The following is an 18,820-nucleotide window of genomic DNA, read 5'->3' on the forward strand; positions in this document are numbered from 1 at the left end:
TTTATTTTACACACAGGGAAGTGTGTAAAGGTTTATCAGGGGTTCACTCCCTTTCAATTAATCCTTTATCACTCCCGCTGTAGAAAAATACTCATCACGTGCAGTGTCACACTGGATTAGAGGGCACTTGGCTTTACACACCCAAGCAGATAATCATGACGTCATGGCATGCTGAGATGGCACTGCCCTAATTACTACCCGTTTTGAACCTAGAAATGCTTCAGGAAAAGATGCTATGTCATTCACATATCTTATTCTGAAACAGGTGACTGCAGAATGAACTCTTGTGTTGCAGCACTGTTTGCCTATTAAGTAATGAAGCGGCAGCTAGATTAGATTTCCCAAAAGGATGTTCTCCTTGACTTGTTCTTGGAAGAAGTGCTTTCTTCCCCAAACTTCCACAGTGTCAAGTATCACAGCAGGTGACAGAGTAAGTGCGGAGTATACAGAACTCAGCAAGGAAAGAAAAGGTGCTTTTAAAAAGTAAAATAAACGGAAATCCACTGGCTAAGTGTGCTGCATGCACTGCTCTGGAATCTGGCTGTGCCCCTTCCACACAGGGAAGCAAAAGTTGGCTGTTTTCCAGTGACTTTTACTTTAGTGTATTAGTGTGAAATAATGATAAACTCACAGTAAATTGGAAAAAAAAAAAAAAAGCACAAAGCATCCCATGCAACCTTCACCCAGCCTCCCGCAGTGGAACCCTCTTACATAACTGTCACAACATCAAAATCGGAACACTGACATCAGAAAAACACTCCCAACCAGACTACACAGACCTTATTCAGGTTTCACCAGTTTTCACATCAAATAGCTTTTAGTAGAACCATCCCTAAGCCAACACATACATGCCGCAACCTAAGAGGAAATGGAGAGCGAACTGAGAACTGAAGGCCACAAACTCTACAAGAGAGTATTTCTAGCAGTCTTCTGATGAACCCTGGGATTCTATGGATGGGTCTCTGATGTTTCAATATTTACTTCAAATTTATTTTTTAAATGTGTATACATCTTTTAAAAATGGCAATAATTTGGGTGGTACGATGGTTGCTCAGCAGGTAGAATTCTTGCCTGCCATGCCAGAGATCTGGGTTTGATTCCCGGTGCCTGTTCATGTGAAAAAAAAAAAAAAAAAAAAAAAAAAGGCAACAATTTAAAAGTTCATTCCTATACGTTTGCTGCATGTGAACAAATACATACTAATCTATATATTCTGGCCAGCTTTCAAATAATATGCCTTCAATCTTTTCAACTGCATCCCTTAATTGCAAGAACTGTTAGAACACAAATAAAAATTATTACCACCTGGAACTACTTGTCTGTATGTTCTAAGAAAAAGAACTTAGTCACTTATTATCTTCCCTATTTCAAATTTCTGTATTAATGAAAACAACTTCATTCCTCTTGCTGGGTTTTTTTCTTCTTTCAAATATCAACATCATCATATTTTAAATAATTTCACTCCTTAATTTTCTTTTAGCCATTTTACATAATACAGTTTTTATAAGACTTCACTTAAAAAAAAAACTTGCTTACAAAGTTTGAAAATGACTGGTTTTGGGGGCCCAGGTAAGAGGGTAGGAATCCTCGCTGACCCCTGTGGGGTCAGATCTGCCTTCCGTGTTTATCACACACTCTCGGGAGTTTGTGGTGGGTGAAGCGTTCAAGATCTATTTCCCTGCCCTTCCCTACTCTGTCCTCTAGAGGGAGACATCTTCATATGGCTTAAGAAAATGGCATTCTGGAGGACATAATGAGGTGACCTGCAGGACAATGACCAATACCACACTTAGCCCAGGTTCCTCCATCGGGGTGGGATGCAGCTGAGATTCGCAATGAGGCTTGCCTTGACCCCCGCCCAACCTCTCCTGCTAAGCCACAGGGACTCAGTCTGTGGCAGACTGAGCGGGACTGTGTGGAAACTCGCAGCTGTGTCAGACCTGAAAGAAGGAGGAGTTCTCTCCTTTGCTTCCCTGGCTTCTTTGCCTGGAGGGATCTAGACAAGGCCCCAGGGATGGTTCAGATCTGCTGTCCCTAGAGAACAGAAGCTGTGCTCAACCTGGGCCCAGTCACTAGGGGTTTGCAGCTGATGCTCATTAATACAAAATGGATGTTTGTCTGGAGTATTCCTTTCATGCCTATCCTTGGAGAACCAAGCTAGGCAGAGGTGGGAGAAGAGGAGAACCTCTTCTCAGTCACTGGTAGTGACTTCCCAAGCAAAATACTTGGGTGGGCTGCTTACTGGAGCGTGATGTTACAGCACCATGAACTCCCAAAGAGCGTCTTCCTTAAGGAAAGTGGAAGCGGAGGACTGGCTGGGAAGTCCAGTTCATGAAAGCCTTCCCCTCCACGTGCTCCTCCGTACGGGATGCTAACTACTATTTCTGGAACTTGGCATCACTCTGACCACTGACACCCAAATTTGTACTGCGGTCAGGTGTTTTTAACAAGAAAAACTAAAATCCCCCATCTCCATCTCCAATAGCTACATGCCAGGCCGATTCAGCTGGTACTGCTGTTTTCCACCTGTCAACAAACCTACTATAATAACATAAATAACGAATCACCGTCTCCTTCAAGTGTTCTATTTACCTCCTACCTCTTCAGTAAGCAGTTCATGTAACTTCAGGAAGAGGACTTCAAATGCACAACCCCCATACTTTATGTTTGAAAAACTAGGGGCGCTGGAAGACTGTGACTTGCACAAGGTCATACAGCTAAATACGGCAATGTAACCTCAAGATGTGAGGTCTGAGTTCTCCTTCAGCTCTCAGGTTGCTTTATTTTCCTATTGTGCATCTACTGGGCATTTGGTCCAGAGGGCTGTACTGCAATGACTCATCAAAGTCAGAGAACCATGAAACAGCTATCACTGGTGACCTTATGCATTTTGAATATAGTTGTGGATGATGCTCACGAAATATCAAAAAGTCAGAAACGTCAACCTAGTGGGAAGACAGCAGCCCCAACCCTGGAAGCATATTTGGTCAGATATCTGATTATTATCTGGGTGATAAAAGCATATTAATTTAAAGCCACTGCCATTTTTTAAAACACAACTCTTTTCCCATATTTATATTATTTCAAATGCCTTACTTCGCATAGCTTTAACAGAAAGATCAGATTCCTCTAAATTTACTTTGGCTTTAAAAGCTTAATCTCTAGCAATTTAAGTATTTTATTTAGCTCTTCAAAGGCAAATGTTTTATTTAGTAAATGTAAATGAAACCTTTAGTTCCTCTAAAAGTAAACTGAGAAAACTTTTTTTCCCAAGTTGAGAAACATCATGTGGTTAAGAGATTCAACAATTTATTTAAATGTAACCACAGCTATTATCAGTAGTTACACTCACTTAACTTTTGCTCCAGCAAGAAGTCAGTACTATCTTGAGATCAGCAGGAAAGACTATAAAATGAGCACTATGTCTAAACAACACCCACTTATGCCTAAAAACAAAATGCTGGTGGGCCATAAATGATCATACCTTTGATGAAGTTATTTTCCAATTTCCTACAAAGAAGGGAAAATATCTCCTTTAAAATTAAATTGGTGCCAAAACATGGTGGTAATAGTATGGGCTATATCATCGAACATAGCACATAACTGGTGCTCAATAAATTTTCAATAAATGAAATCAGTCAGAAACCAACTCTGCTACTTCCTAGATATGGAGTGATGACAGTTTCTTGCATTTATTGAGCATGATATGCCAGGGACTGTTGTAAGCATTTTGAATGAATTAACATTTAATCTTCATCAAATTTATGAGGTAGCTACCCTTTTAAAAGAGGAGTCATAGCCAAAGTGGTAGAGAATTTATTTGGTCAACTGCACTTCTGCAAAACTCAGTTTATTTAGTTGTACTTCAAGGTTTAAATTCTACTAATTGCTCAGATATGTGTGTATGCTGTGTGTATAGCCGTGTGTGTATTTTAGTTATCTAAATGGAAGATTCAGTTAATTTTCACATTAGGATAAAAATTCAGGGGGGAGAGATGTTGAGGGATGAATGATCTAAGTTACTGGAAAGGGGAACTACAGCTACTGTCTCTGCAATTTGGAAGCATTATACTCAGTTCTTTCAATTCTTAGAACATGATACCATCTGTTCTGATAGAGAAAGAACTGGCAAAGTGAAATTCACTTATGCACTGCTCTAACCTGACAACATTCAATGGAACCAAAACATAATACGGTTTCCCCCCATAAAAGTAAATACATGCAGAATTTGAAGGAGTTGGAAGTCAAAAATCTTATGTACGTATCAGACACAGCTTGAAGCTATAACCTAAATACCAAGACTGCACATGACTGTGACATAACAGCCATAGCAGAAAGTAATCAAAAAGAGCAAGCGATTGGTTCCATGCTATAGACAAACATTTAGAAAACCCATTTTCTTTCTGTTTGTGAAATACTCTAGTCACAGAGTTTTTAAAAATCTACTCTGCTTGAATTCCAGCAGAGAAGTCCTGCTTTTATTTGCAACTGTTAAATTCTTAAGTAATCTTCCTTCTTACCTGCCTATCAACTTGACTCCAACAACACTCATTTGATAATAGGGCACCCATAGTGCCTATTATCTATTACTAAATACAAAGTAAGTATTCTCAAGTGGTAAGCCCTGGTCACAAAGGCCACAATGGAACCTTTTACAAAAAGATTTATAGATGGCAGTTGGTCAGTCAAGAATGGACAGTCATGATTGACATTTATTGAAGGATTCTCATGTGCCATTTACTGTGGAAAACACTTGGCAGGTGTCAAGACATTAAATATAAGCTTGCCCTCCCCCAGCAGAGTACAGAAATCAGGAACATGGACAATATTCAAAAAGACCTTGAACTCAGTCTCTGCTAATGACAGCTCTAGCTGTGTTCTTGGGCAAGTTACTTTCCCCTCTACAATGGGGATAAAAATAGTCCCTTCCCATCATAGAAGAGTTGTGAGGATCAAATGATATAGCAGGATTGGCACATGGCAAGCTTAAAATATAAAATCCAAAGCTAGCTGCCCCAGGTTTGGAACCTGGGGACATCACTCAGCCATGTGAGTTAGAGGAAATCTCCCACCCCTTTCTAACAGCATCCCTCTGCCACCGTCAAGGATGCATGGCCATCTCTAGGCATCCACAGTCCTCAAGTCACATATCAATATGTGACACTTCTCAGGACAGGGACCTTGGGTAAGACCCATCACTCCTCTAAGCCCACCTCTCAAAGTTGTTGAAACATTCAAACGATATATGTAATAGGTATTTTCCTAAGAAAGCACCTACATAGTAAGGAATGTGGGGCTCCTAGATTCCTATCCAGATTTGCTTGCAGATACCCATTTCTGGGATACCAGGGCTTCTCAGATCCCAGGTCTATAGATAACACCACAGATAAAGACCAAATAGAAAATTTTGTTTTGTTTATTATTTGTTTGGTTAGTGCTGTGTTGCTTTGTCTTTTTAAAAATTTATTTTACTGTGGGCGATGGTGACGCAGTGGCAGAGTTGTCGCCTACCATGCTGGAGACCCAGGTTCCCGGTACCTGCCCATGCAAAAAAAAAAAAGTAAAAATTAATTTTATTTATTTTTAATTATGTTAAAATATACATAACATAAAAATTGCTTTAACTGTTTTAAATGGACAATCTTTTTGACATTCAGTACATTTACAATACTGAGTAACTTTCATCACTATTTCCAGATTATTTTCATCATCCCAAACCATAACTTATACTTGTTTAGTAATAACTGCCCATTCCCTCATCCCCTACCCCATTAACCACAATTCTGCTTTCTGCTGCTATGACTTTGCTTATTCTTAGTGTGTATATGTATGTATTTTGTTTTTGTTTTTGTTTTTTTGCATGAGCAGGCACTGGGAATCAAATCCAGGTCTCCGGCATGGCAGGCAAGAATTCTGCCACTGAGCCACTGTCGCACCACCCTAATTCTTAGTATTTTAAATTAAAGAAATCGTATAATATTTGTCCTGTTGTATCTGGCTATTTCACTCAACATGTCTTCAAGGTTCATCCACATTGTACCATATACTAGCACTTCTTTTTATGGCTGGATAATATTCCATTTTATAGATGAACCACATTTTGTTTTTCCATTCATCTGTTGATGAATACTTGGATGGCTTCCACTTTTGGAAGCAATTGTGATTAATGCTGTGATGAACACTGGTGTGCAAATAACTGTCTAAATCCCTGCTATCAATTCTTTGGGGTATATACCAAGGAGTGAAATCACTGGATCATATGATAATTCTATGTTTAATTTTCTGAGGAACTGTCAAACTGTTTTCCATAGCGGTTGTACCAATTTACATTCCTGCCAACAATGTAGAGGGATCCTATTATCTCCACATCCTTGCTAGAACTTATTATTTTCAGATTTTTTAATAGCTATCCTTGTGGGTGTAAGTGGTATCTCATTGTGGTTTTAATTTGCATTCCTTTAATTGCTAAAGATGTTGAGGATCTCTTCATATACTTACTGGACATTTGAATATCTTCTTAGTTCTCCTAAGAACTAAGGAGTTCTGCCTATTTAAATCCTTGACCTATTATTAAATTGGGTTGTCCTTTGTTGTTGAGTTGTAGGAGTTCTTTATATATTCTGGGTATTAAACACTTATCAGCTATATGGTATGCTGGTTTGAAAGTGCTATGTATCCCTGAATAACTACATCCTTTTCCTAATCCAATCTTGTGGATGCAGACCTATTGTTTGGATAGGATCTTATTGATTAAGTTGTTTCCATGGAGATGTGATTCACCCAATTGTGGGTGGGACCTTTTGATTAGGTGGTTTCCATGGAGATATCTCTGCCCATTCAAGGTGGGTCCTAATCCGTTTACTGGAGTCCTTTAAGAGGGAATCATTTTGGAAAAAGCTCAGAGCTGACAGAGCTTTTTAATGCAGAAAGAAAATGCCCCCAGGGAAGCTGTTTGAAACTAGGAACCAAAAGACCAGCAGATGCCAACCATGGTGTGCTGGTTTTGAAGGATTATGCACCCTAGCAAAGCTATGCTTTAATCCTGATCCAATCTTGTGGGAGCAACCATTTCTTTTAATCCCTTTTCAAAAATGTAGGTTTGGAATCTTTTGACTGGATTATCTCCATGGAGATGTGACACACCCAATTGTGGGTATTAACTTTTGATTAGATGGAGATGTGACTCCACCTATTCCAGGTGGATCTTGATTAGTTTACAGGAATATTTTAAAAGAGGAAGCATTTTGGAGAAAGATTCCCAATGACAAGAACCACAGAGCCCATGCAGCCAGAGACCTGTGGAGATGAGGAAAGAAAATGTCCCTGGGGGAGTTTCATGAAACAAGTCTAGAGAGAAAGCTAATAGACATCACCATGATTGCTATGCACCTTTCCAGTTGAGAGAGAAACCCTGAACATCATCAGCCTTTTTGAACCAAGGTATCTTTCCCTGGATGCCTTAGACCGGACACTTCTATAGCCTTACTTTAATTTAGACATTACCATGGCCTTAGAACTATAAACTTGCAACTTCATAAATTCCACCTTTTTAAAAGCAATTCCATTTCTGGTGTATTGCATTCTAGCAGCTAGAAAACTAGAAAACACGGTCTTCCCAAAATGACCTTTCTTGAGTCAAGGTATCTTTCCCTTGATGCCTTAGTTGGACATTGTTAGGTCCTTAGAAATATAAACTTATAACTTAATGTATTCCCTTTTAAAAAGCCATTCCATTTTTGGTATATTGCATTCTGGCAGCTATTAACAAACTAAAACAGATTTTGGTACCAGAAAGGGTCGGGTGCTACAGTTTGCAAATACCAAACATGTTGGAATGACTTTTTAAATGGATAAGGGGAAAGTTTTGGAGGAATTGTGATATGCTTGACAGAGAAGTCCTGACTTGATTTGAAAAGACTGTAGGTAGAAACATGGATGCTAAAGGCTCTTCCAATTTTAAAGTGGCAGAGAATTTGGCAAAATTAAGTGCTGGTATTGAATGGAAGGCAGAATTTCAGAGTGATGAATTGGATATTTAGCGGAAGAGATTTCCAAACTAAATGTGGAAGATACAGCCTGGCTTCTCCTGCAGCTTATAGTAAAATGCAACAGTAAAGAGATAAGCTGAGAACTGGAACTCTTGAGTACAAAGAAACCAGAAACTGATGGTCTGGAAAATTCTGGGGTCCCAGAAAGGGAGACACCAGAGAATGGTGTCCCAGGTGAGGATTTAACCAAACATGGAACCAATCAGCCATTTCAGAAAAAGCCAGAATTGGAAATGGAGTTATCCAGAAAAGATTTGTGGAAGATCCTATTATCTGATTGGTGTGATTTGAATATACTGTGTGGAAAACCAACAATTTCTTACAAGACCTATAAATGGAACCACTCTCAGTCTGGATGAAAAGGGACAACCTGAAGGAAAATTACTTCGAAAACAGAACCATGGATGCTAAGGTCTGAAGTCAAGAAACTTCAGGCCAGGAGAGCAGATCCACCTACGCATTTGGAGAGGGTAAGTTTGCCCCAAAGGCAGAGGGTTGGCCTTCCTCCTCAACGTTCAGGAAGAGCTTTGGTGCCTGAGACCTCAAAAAGGGTGGCGCACATTCCTTGGGAAAGCCTTGCTGCCACCCCATTGTTCTGAGGAAGTTGAACATGTGCCCTGGAGATGGGAGAGAGCCCAGGTGCTACCCTGATGGCTTATAGAGCATGCAGTAAAAGGTGGTCTCCCCAAAGTTTCTCAAGGTTGCAACTCTCACTCCAGTGTTAGGAGAGAGCAGGGCTGCTGTATAGGCCCTTGGAAAGGGTGAGACTGCTGCCTTCTAAGGCCCCAAGGATGAATGACTCTCAGAGTTTGAAATCTACTAGTGTTTGCCCTGCAGACTCTCGGAAGTGTCTGGGTCTGGTGACCTGTTTTCCTTCCGATCTCCCCCTATGGCAATGGGAATTTAGTCCTATGACTGTTCCTTCTTTGTATATTGGCCACAGATAACTTGTTCTGAGTTTTTACATGTCCACAGCAAGAGAATTCTGTCTTAGAACAAACTGTGCCTGTAGCTGACTTCGATGAGATTTGGTACGGTTTCTGACTTTTATTGTATCTGCATCATTACTGAAATAGTTTAAGGCTTTTGTGATATTGTGATGGAATGAATGTATTTTATATACAGAAAGTACATGTCCTTTTGGGGTCCAGAGGGTGAAATGTGCTGGTTTGAAACTCTTATGTACCCCAGAAAAGCCATTTTGTGGTGGCAGACCTATTATTTGGGTGGAATCTTTTTAAGTTGTTTCCATGGAGACATGATTCACCCAATTGTGAACCTTTTGATTAGGTGAGTTCCATGGAGATGTGTCTCCATCCATTCAAAGTGGGCCCTGATCCACTTACTGGAGTCCTTTACAAGGGAACTGTGGGGGGTCAGGTCAGGAGCAATAAATCAGGCAATAAATCAGGCCCTAGCAAGAAGAAGGTATCCGGAGTCACAAGATTCAGGGCAGGAAGCTCCCAAGAGTTAAAAATTGAACAATAATCATTGTTAAGAAAGAAAAAGAATGAGATGTATTGTGCAAGAGCAAATGGCATTTCTCTGGTTCTGTAGATAAGATTGCTTGCTTACAGCTGCAAACCAAAATGTGGCTCAAAAAGATAATGTCCTTTTTCCTGCTTCTGTGGATACACTTGTGGTTTTTACCTTTATAAGCCTCCCTTGAGAACTCCTCAGGGCTCTCTCTGATTCCTTCTTCTTGAGTTTCTGAGGCATTTGCTGGCCGGCTAATCAAGACTCCTAATTGGCTTGCAAATTGCTTTGACTTGTGTGGTCTCTCTTTTGGTGCGCCCCACAACAGAACCATTTTGGAAAAATCTCAGAGCTGACACAGACAGAGATGCTTGGAGATGCAGAAACAAACATCCCCAGGGAAGCTGTTTGAAACCAGAAGCCAAAAAACCAGCAGATGCCAGCCACAACTGTTCCCAGATTGGCTTTTCTTGATTCAAGGTATCTTTTTCTGGATTGCTTTTGTTGGGCATTTTTATGGCCTTAGAACTGCAAACTTGAAACTTAATATTTATTTTTAGTAAAGTAGTAAAGCTTATTAAAAAGAGAGTACACATTAGAAAGGTTAACATAGGTCCAAGGGTTAACATGCACTAAGTGGAGTGAGCCAGCTTGTTTTATAGGAATGCTTTACCAGTGGCAGGTTTACATAGTAACCTTTGAATACTAGATACCTTCTTTGTTGTAGGAGACAGCTAGCAGAATCCCTGGTTTGTTGTCACATACCTGAAATTTGTCCTTGGGTAAATGGTTAACAATCTTTATTACCCTATGCATCCTATTGTTAACTACGAGTTTGCTTAGGGGCTAGAATTTTACAAGCTTTTATGGTTTGGGGTGGTTTGGGAGCTTTAGGGAAATTTTTGACACAGGAAGTTTACAGCTGAGGTTTGCAGCTCTGTATTTGCAGCTCTGTTTCTTTGAAGCTAGATAAGAAACAAGGGACTCAGAGTTGTCTGTTAACTCTTTCAGAGCTGAACAGGAAGTCAGGGGCTTACAGGTGTCCTATTTTATCCTGTTTCAATTCCCCCCTGAAAGAGTTCAATCCCGTTAATCTTAAAGGGAGGTTTAGGGATAAATTTTTGGTATTTTTATAGATTTGAGAGAGTATATTTAGGAACATGCATAATTGCTGACAATGTTGGAAGGGTTTAGTGTATTGGAAAATGCAAAAATATTATGTTACAATCTACCCCATCCCGCCACTCTTAAAATCTTTCTGCCACTTCTTCCACATAAGCCCCTGAGTGCCCCCTGTTCATTTATTTTTTCATATAATGATGTCCCAGTCATGTGAATGTGAACAGCCATCCTATGTGCTGGTGTGCAGTTGAATTAGAGTTCTGGTGCCTAGGATACCACCTTCAGTAATTATCCAGATTGAGTTGTTCCAAACAGATGTCACAGTTGGGCAGGTTCTGTTTAGATGAACTCTGATTTTCTTTTAAAAGTCTTTTTGTAGAAGATGAATTTCTGATTTGTAGTTTACTGCAAACACTGCCTCATCTAGAGACACTGAGGACTCTGCAATTTCAATACTCTTTGGCAGCATCCAAAGATGTCCCTTTGGCCCCAGGCCCCTGAAGTCCTGCTCAGGGGTGGCCAAAAGGGCTTTTAGAGAGGATTTGCTCCCCCTTGGGGGCCTGATTCTCAGGCCCAGCTTTGTAGTTATAAACCATAAGTGCAATAATACAGGATTTTATTTATCTATGCAGTTACCTTTACCAGAGTTTTTTTATTTCTTCTTAGACTTTCTTATGGCTTAGAGTTACTTGCAGTATCTTTCTATTTCAGCCTGAAAAACTACCTTTCAGCATTTTTTTGTAGGGCAGGTCTTCAGATTTGAGCTCTTTCAGCTTTTATCTGTAAATGTCTTAATTTCTCTATTTTTGAATGATAATTTTGCTTGATATAGAACTGTTAGTTGACAGGGTTGGTTTTTTTTTTTTTCCCTTCTTCTTCTTTAAGGACAAATATGACCCTGCACTGTCTTTGGATTCCATGGCTTCTGATGAGAAATCTGTTGGTTTTATTGGGGGAATCCCTTGTACATGACAATTAGATTCTCTCTTGCTGCTCTAAAAATCCTGCTTACACCTTGACAATTTTGCTAAAATGTGCCTTGGAGTTGATCTTTTGGTGTCTATCTTGCTTAGAATTCATTGTACTTCTCAAAAGTATACTTTGCATCTTTCATCATTTTGGGAAGTTTGGGGCCATTATTTCTTCAAATATTTTTTCTGTCTTTTCTCTTTTTCCTGTTCTTCTGGGACTCCAATGATGTATATGTTGGTATATTTGACGGTGTCACCATAGATCCATCAGCTTCTGTTCCTTTTTCCTCATTATTTTTTCTTTCTGTTCTTTACGCTGGATAATTTTAATTATCCTATCCTATCTACCGTCTATTCAAATCTGCTGTTGAATACATCTAATGAGTTTTTCACTTCAATTACTGTACTTTGAAGCACCAAAATTTGTTTTCTTTTTGATAACTCCCGTCTCCTTATTTTGTTCGGAGAATGTCTTCTTAATTTCTTTTAGTTCTCTCTATATAGTTTCCTTTAGCTGAATGAACATATTTAAGTCAGGTAATTTAATGACTAATAGTTCCAATGTATGAATTCATTCAGGAATGGTTTCTGGCAAGTTACTTCTTTCCTGAAGTTACTTCTTCATGTATTTTCTAATTTTTTGTTGAGAACTGGTCACTGATCATCAATCAGACCTCACACCTCAGGATTTTGAAGGACTAGGTCCTTAGAACCCATCCTAGCACTAGCTAGTTGCACCAGGGTCCACTGCATGGAGGGTGAAATTTGCCAATATTTATTACAATTTACTAGCTTCTTTTTCCAGCTCCTCTGGGGATGCTGTACAATGTTCCACTAGATGGCAGAGTCCCAAAATAGTTGATTCAAACAGTTCTTGCCAGTTCAATGATTGTTTTGGTAGAGGCACTGATTCCTAGAGCTTCCTATTCTGTCTTCTCCCCACAATCCTCTCCTGTTGCTTTGTTTTTAAAGGAAATAAAGTCCTGAGAAGTTTAGACTAAAAAGTTTATACACAAGTATTAATACTGCTCAGATGGCAGTAATTATTCCAGTTTAGAAGAGCTCTTTTATAAAGGCTTTCAGGTGTACCGAGATATTTGCTGATTCACATATGATTGAGAAGCAAACAGCAAAATGCTATTATGCAGAATAAATTATTTATGGAAGCTCAAGTACAGCTATGAATTATTAAAATTTCTTTTCCTAGGTAACTTAGGCAGTGTTTCATGTGGTTCTTTGAAGTGGTTATTGACCATCCAGACAGGCTGGAAATAAGAACAACTTAATTCCTAGCTTCAAGGGAGAAAATAACCTCTCATTATTTGGTGACTGAAAGGCCACAGCTCTGCCTAGGAAGCTAATCCTTTGATAACAGCCATCAGCAAAAGCAGCTGGATGGCTAGCCAGAACATCCATCCAGCATCATGGCTTCTCACAGGATGTTTCCCACCTCCAGGTGGGAGGCAAAGCAGGAAGGTCATCCCAACTGACTCAGTTAACAGACGGCCCTGTGTTAGCAGGGAGGAAAAAGGAGAGTATGAAATGGAATTCTCTGTTTGGATTCACATGGTGAATATGGAATGTGACTAAGGACCATTTCAAGGAAAAGGCAGCATAGTAGTGGAGGCAGAATAAACCTGGCTAGGACAAGGCACATGTAGGTCCGTTGCTCAGTCACAGTCATCCACCTTCTGGCCCCCAGACCCTGTTTATGGCCAATGAGGGATGTGACCTACAGGGGCTGAAACTCAGTTCTCAAAGGATCATGTTAAGCCCAAGGACAGGTTGATATTTATACATTTTTTTGTCCAGAAAATGTTTTTTAAAGGTGAATGAGTGGCCAAGTTTAAAAATTTGGGATATTTATATTAAAAATCTGATTTTCCTCATTTCTATTGTAATGTAATATATTTGGCTACATACCTGTCATACTCCTGTGACACCTGGAGCTGAGGGGAGACTGCTCCATGAGACAGCGCATATCCTTGCTAGTTCAACCCAGTCCTTACTCAGTCCACTCTGCCATATAAGTGACCACTCTGTTGCTATAGGCAGCTGAGTCCACAACCCTGCAATGAGTTTTCTATGGCTTTATGAGTAAACCAAGAAAATTATCAGATACATAGTGTATATTGATTGAATAATTAATATAAAAATAATTATTGTGTAACTGAGTAGAGAAAAGCCAAGAAGACCAGAATATGGTTTCTGCTCTCAAGGAGCTCATGCTCATCTACAGTAGGAAGGCCTTCTTACAGATAACTGCAGCTTGCCGGGATGTATGCCACAACTGAAGTGTATCACAAGAATATGAGAACGCAGAGAAGGAGACAGCTCTGCAAAAGGAGAATCATGGAAAGTGTGATAGATGAATGAGATATCATTTGACCTCGATATCTTGAAGGAGGAAATCAATATTCGGGGAAAGGACTAGGAAAGGCTCTCCAGCTACAATAATAGCCTGTGAAAATACAGCGTGATGTCAGAGCTATTAAGAGAGGTTTAGTGGGACCTAAGCATAGACTTGGTGAGGGAGCTACATCAGAACTAGGTCATGAAATTCTATAGGAACTTTATCCTATAGGGTCTATAACCAGTGGGAGGAGTTTATGTTTGTTTAGACAAGGGACTAATATGATAAAAATTGTTTCAGTAAAATTAGTGGCTCAATAGAAGATGGATTGTAGAGGATAAATGACCAATGCAAAGAACTCAGGTAGGGTCTCTTTCAATAGTCCAGGTGACAGAGAGGTCATGAACCAAGCAATAGTTCTGGGTGGAGGTGAAGAGATGGATTTGATAGGAGGCAGAATGAACTGAGAAGTCATCCTAAAATCTTCTGAACATTGTAGTGGAGGAGAGGGTAGATATAGAGGATGACTCCCAGGCTTCCAAATGAAGAAGGAGATACCACTGGCTATGAAAAGAGATGCGAATAGGAAACAAGTTTTGGGATAACGTAGCAGGGGTATGGTGGTTTGAGGTTGTATATATTGCAGAAAAACATGTTCTTAAGTCTAATCCATTCCTGTGGATGTAAACCCATTGTAAGTAGGCCCTTTTGATGAGGTTACTTCAGTTAAGGTATGACCCACCTCATTCAGGGTAGGTCTTAATCCTATTACTGGAGTCTTTTATAAATGGAAGACAGAGGGAGAGGGGGAGGAGAAGGGGTGGGAGAGGGAGGGAGCGAAACCTGGAAGAGAAGGGAAAGACCAGAAGATGTCCCAACATGCCTTGATATGTGGGGAGGAGCCACACTACAGCTGGTCTTTGGGAAGAAAGCATTGCTTTCATGATGACTTGTTTTGGACATTTTCTTGGCCTCAAACTGTAAGCTAGTAAATTCCCATTGTTTAAGCCAACCCATTTCATGGCATCTGCTTTCATCAGCCTGAAACAGGGGGTGAGGGGTTAGTTCTTAGGGGTGAGATAATGAGATTGGTTTTAGGTCAGTGAACAGAAAGTTACAAAGGTACCAGAAATTACAAGGACAGTGGCAGGTGAGTTCAACTTCAGTGCAGGTCAAATGAGACCATTTGTTTTAGCATGGTTCGCAAGCTAAAAAGGGCCTTTACATTTTTAGTTAAAAAAAAAAAAAAGAAAACGAATATTTCATGACATATAAAAATATATGAAATTCAAATTTCAGTGTTCATAAATAAGGTTTGTATTGGAACACAGACACATACTTTCATTTACACCTTGTCTGTGGTGGCTTTTGTGCTACAATGGTAGCATTAGCAGTTTCGACAGAGATTGTCTGGCTTTCAAAGCCAAAAATATTTACTATCTAGACAGTCCTTTACAGAAGAAGTTGACTGACCCCTGGTTAGGCTGAACTCTCTGAAACTGTTAATGTAGGTCAAAAACAGTTGAATATTGGCAATTCCACTATGGTTACACGTGATCCACGAGTGAAACAAAGGAGAGAATGCAAGTTTGCATAGAACTTGAGGTACCTCTTGGCATTATGAGTAACATTTAGCCTTGAACTTTACTGCTAGCATTTGGGGGCCATCATTAGTTTCTATCTAACTCATTCAACCCAACTAAATAACTAAGGATTAAAAAACAAACACTAATGATCAATAGACAATATGTGCTGTGATCTCTCCACATAAACATCAATGTTTTCTCTTTATATTGGCTGTTTGGAAATGAACTTTCAACTTAGTAAAGATAAAAACCAGAGTCCTGCCTTTGGGTATTTCCTTCCAATTATTCTCCTCTCCTCTTGGCAAAACCATTAGTATCGCCAATGTCCAAGTTATCTAAATAAGGAAGTCTGTCCCCTGTCAGATTCTGGAGCAATTCCCATACAAGCCTGCGGTGCTGCTTTGTTTAGGCCAAGCGAAATTAAAATAATCGCCTATTTTAAGAGGATATCAAGTTTTGAAATTTTGTATTAAAAAAGGCAGAGAAATACTATTGTAGGTTTGGAACAATTTACTTGTTTGTAGGTTGGCAGTTAACTGGTAATCAAGAAAAAAAATTAACACGCTTGAACTACATTTCTAAAGATAAGGTTTCCTTTCTTTATTTACCAGCTATATTGATAATATTAGCAATTTGAGAGAAATATGCTTTTTAAAACAAAGTGAAAGCCAATTTCAAATGTGTATTTAAATCACAATTATTACAAAGCCTGAAACTAATAAAATGAAACACCAAAGGACAAGGAAAAAGTGCTCTCATCTCAGCACACATCAAATAACAATACATATGTTTCTAAGCAGCAGATTACTTAAAAACCCCAGTCACAATTCTTGGCTTTTCCCTTACTGTGGGATACAGAAAGAACCAGACAATCTTGGGCTCTTGATATTTTCCTTTTAAACCTTAAAGTTACCAAAAGGAGAAACTCGATACATCAGAGGATTGTCTGGTGCTAAGAAAAGGAAAGCCCTTACCTGGGCATTCTCAATCCCCACCTTAGAAAATGTCTTAAGAAATGTATTACCAATGCTTATATAAGAGGTGGAGGCCACTCGTCTCCCTATCCCCAAACACGCTGGCTGTGCTGCCAAAACACACAGACGGCATTTGCAACAGAACAGGGAACACAGGCAGGCTAGACATTCAGGTTTCTCTCTCTGTTAGAAATTTGGGAGGTAGTTTGGCATAGCAGACAGGAGCACAGAGACTCTGGAACCAGACTCCTCAGGTGTAAATCCTGCATCAGTCACTGCCTATCTGTGTATATCTGTGTAACTTTTAGCAAGTCACTTCGTCTCCCTATGCCTCAGTTTCTCATCTGCAACACGGGGATTTTGGCAGTACTTTCTTCAGAAGGGAACTGTAAGGGTTAAAAAGGTAAAACATTTACAACGTTAATGCAGGCGGAAAGCAGGACTGGGTAAAATGCTTTACATCTAATAACCAGGCTAATGCTTGTAATCCTAAACATGAGAAAAGTTTATCATTATCCTCATCTTCTTGGTCCCATCAATGTCATAAGCAAAATGGTTTTGTCAAATGTCTTAGGCAAACCATTCTGGCGTTTGCTCATAGCAACTGAGGTTTTAAAAGATGAAATGTGCTCACACAAATGATGTTTTTATACTTAGTTGTACAACAGCCTGTAAATGGAACACAGGTATTACAAGAAGGGACATGACGTAGCACATGGTTTTAGCACACCAATGTGCTTTTTCCAAGGCAAGGATAGTATTACTGCAAATGTACAATAATAATAATAATAATTAATACTCCCCACTGCTTCACTTAGGAAAAAAAAAACTAATGGAAAATAATCTGCTTTAGAAAATCTTCACCTCTGCGTCAATTTAAAGAGAAAGTCATTTTGTGCCCAGATTAAAGGCTGAACAATTTACCAAGTAGCCTTTGAAAAGTGGTTGTTATCTATCAGACATTCTTACCTTTGTACTCAGATGCTGGGCAAAGGTCAGTTAACAATTCAAGCCTCCCTCTTTCGATTGGAAAGGACATGCCAATTGACGCTCCAGAAAAGCCAATCTGGGTTCCATTTTGGGGGAACTGATAATCTTCCTAGCCTCAAAAAGGAGAAAGGACAATGGGACTTTCTGTATGCCCTTGAATGAGACAGAGGCCCTGGCAAGAATGCCATTTCAAATTGGGACAATGCCCAATATTACCCATTAAAAGGAGGAGGTTGGCCACCTTTCAATTAGTCAAAGGTGGATATCATAATGCTGTATGCTGATTTTGGTTATGTTTTCTTCCCTCCTCTCAATTCCCCACAGCATAGCAGGGAGTAGGCACTAAATAAATGTTAGTTGAGAGGATGAAAAAATGAACTCATTCTATCCATAATATTCCATGGAGAGACTAGAATAATGAATCGAGTTGCAAGACTGCTTATTTGTTTCTTAACGCTTAAAAGGCTATAACTGGGGTTTCCCATCAATTGATTTCAAGGAAAATAAGTCTACATTCCAGAGAATAAATTTATTTATTTATAAGCACCTCTACCAGGAAACAAACTTGGGAGCAAGACATGTAAAATGAGCCCTGAACATCTCCAGCAGAGAAAGGGCTGGCTTCATTTAAGATCTGAATGTTAAACATTGGCACATTCACATCTACAGCACAAATCTCAGGGGTGTCTGCCCTGCTCTTCTGAATCCCTTCAGTATGTCCCCATTTTCATGAGCGCCTTCAGTATGTCCCCATTTTTATGTTTCACACATTCAAGTTGCCCAAATCTATACTCATATTCTCCTTCCTTCTGCTTTCTGCTTCTGTCTCAAATATGATCTTCCTTCTGGTGTTTCTCATCTTGATATATTGAGAGTTCCAAGAAACATTTTTGCCTTCCTAGCTTATTTCTCTTGCTCACATCTGATCCCTAAACCTGTAGATTCTATCTTGTAATCATGATGGGATCCCCCAGTTCCATGCTTTTATTCAGTCCTCAACACGTCCCCCGGGCATCACTGCCTAAGCTTCCTAAGTGGTTGTTGTCCCTTCCCCAATAGCATGGCCAGACTGACCTTTCTCAATCATGAATCAGCACACCTCTCTCCCAGGATCAAATTCCTTCAATGGACTCTGAAGCTCTCAGGACCAAATTTAAACTCCTTAGCTTACCACACAAGGGCCTTCACGATCTCTATATACTCAGCCATAACAAACTGCCTTGGTTTACAGAAAGCACTCGTGCTACACACAATTCCTTTATGTGTGCCTTTCCTTCAGCCTGAAATGACCTAACCTCCC

At 39.7% G+C, this 18,820-nt stretch overlaps 1 protein-coding gene across 3 annotated transcripts in view; it reads right to left on the bottom strand.

Moving 5' to 3' along the window:
* PPM1H (protein phosphatase, Mg2+/Mn2+ dependent 1H) overlaps positions 1-18,820 on the bottom strand; it is a 278,117-nt gene that overhangs the window by 170,434 nt on the left and 88,863 nt on the right. The window lies entirely within an intron of this gene.

The sequence above is a fragment of the Tamandua tetradactyla genome, chromosome 7 (genome assembly GCF_023851605.1).
Source record: "Tamandua tetradactyla isolate mTamTet1 chromosome 7, mTamTet1.pri, whole genome shotgun sequence".
NCBI classification, from domain to species: Eukaryota; Metazoa; Chordata; class Mammalia; order Pilosa; family Myrmecophagidae; genus Tamandua; species Tamandua tetradactyla.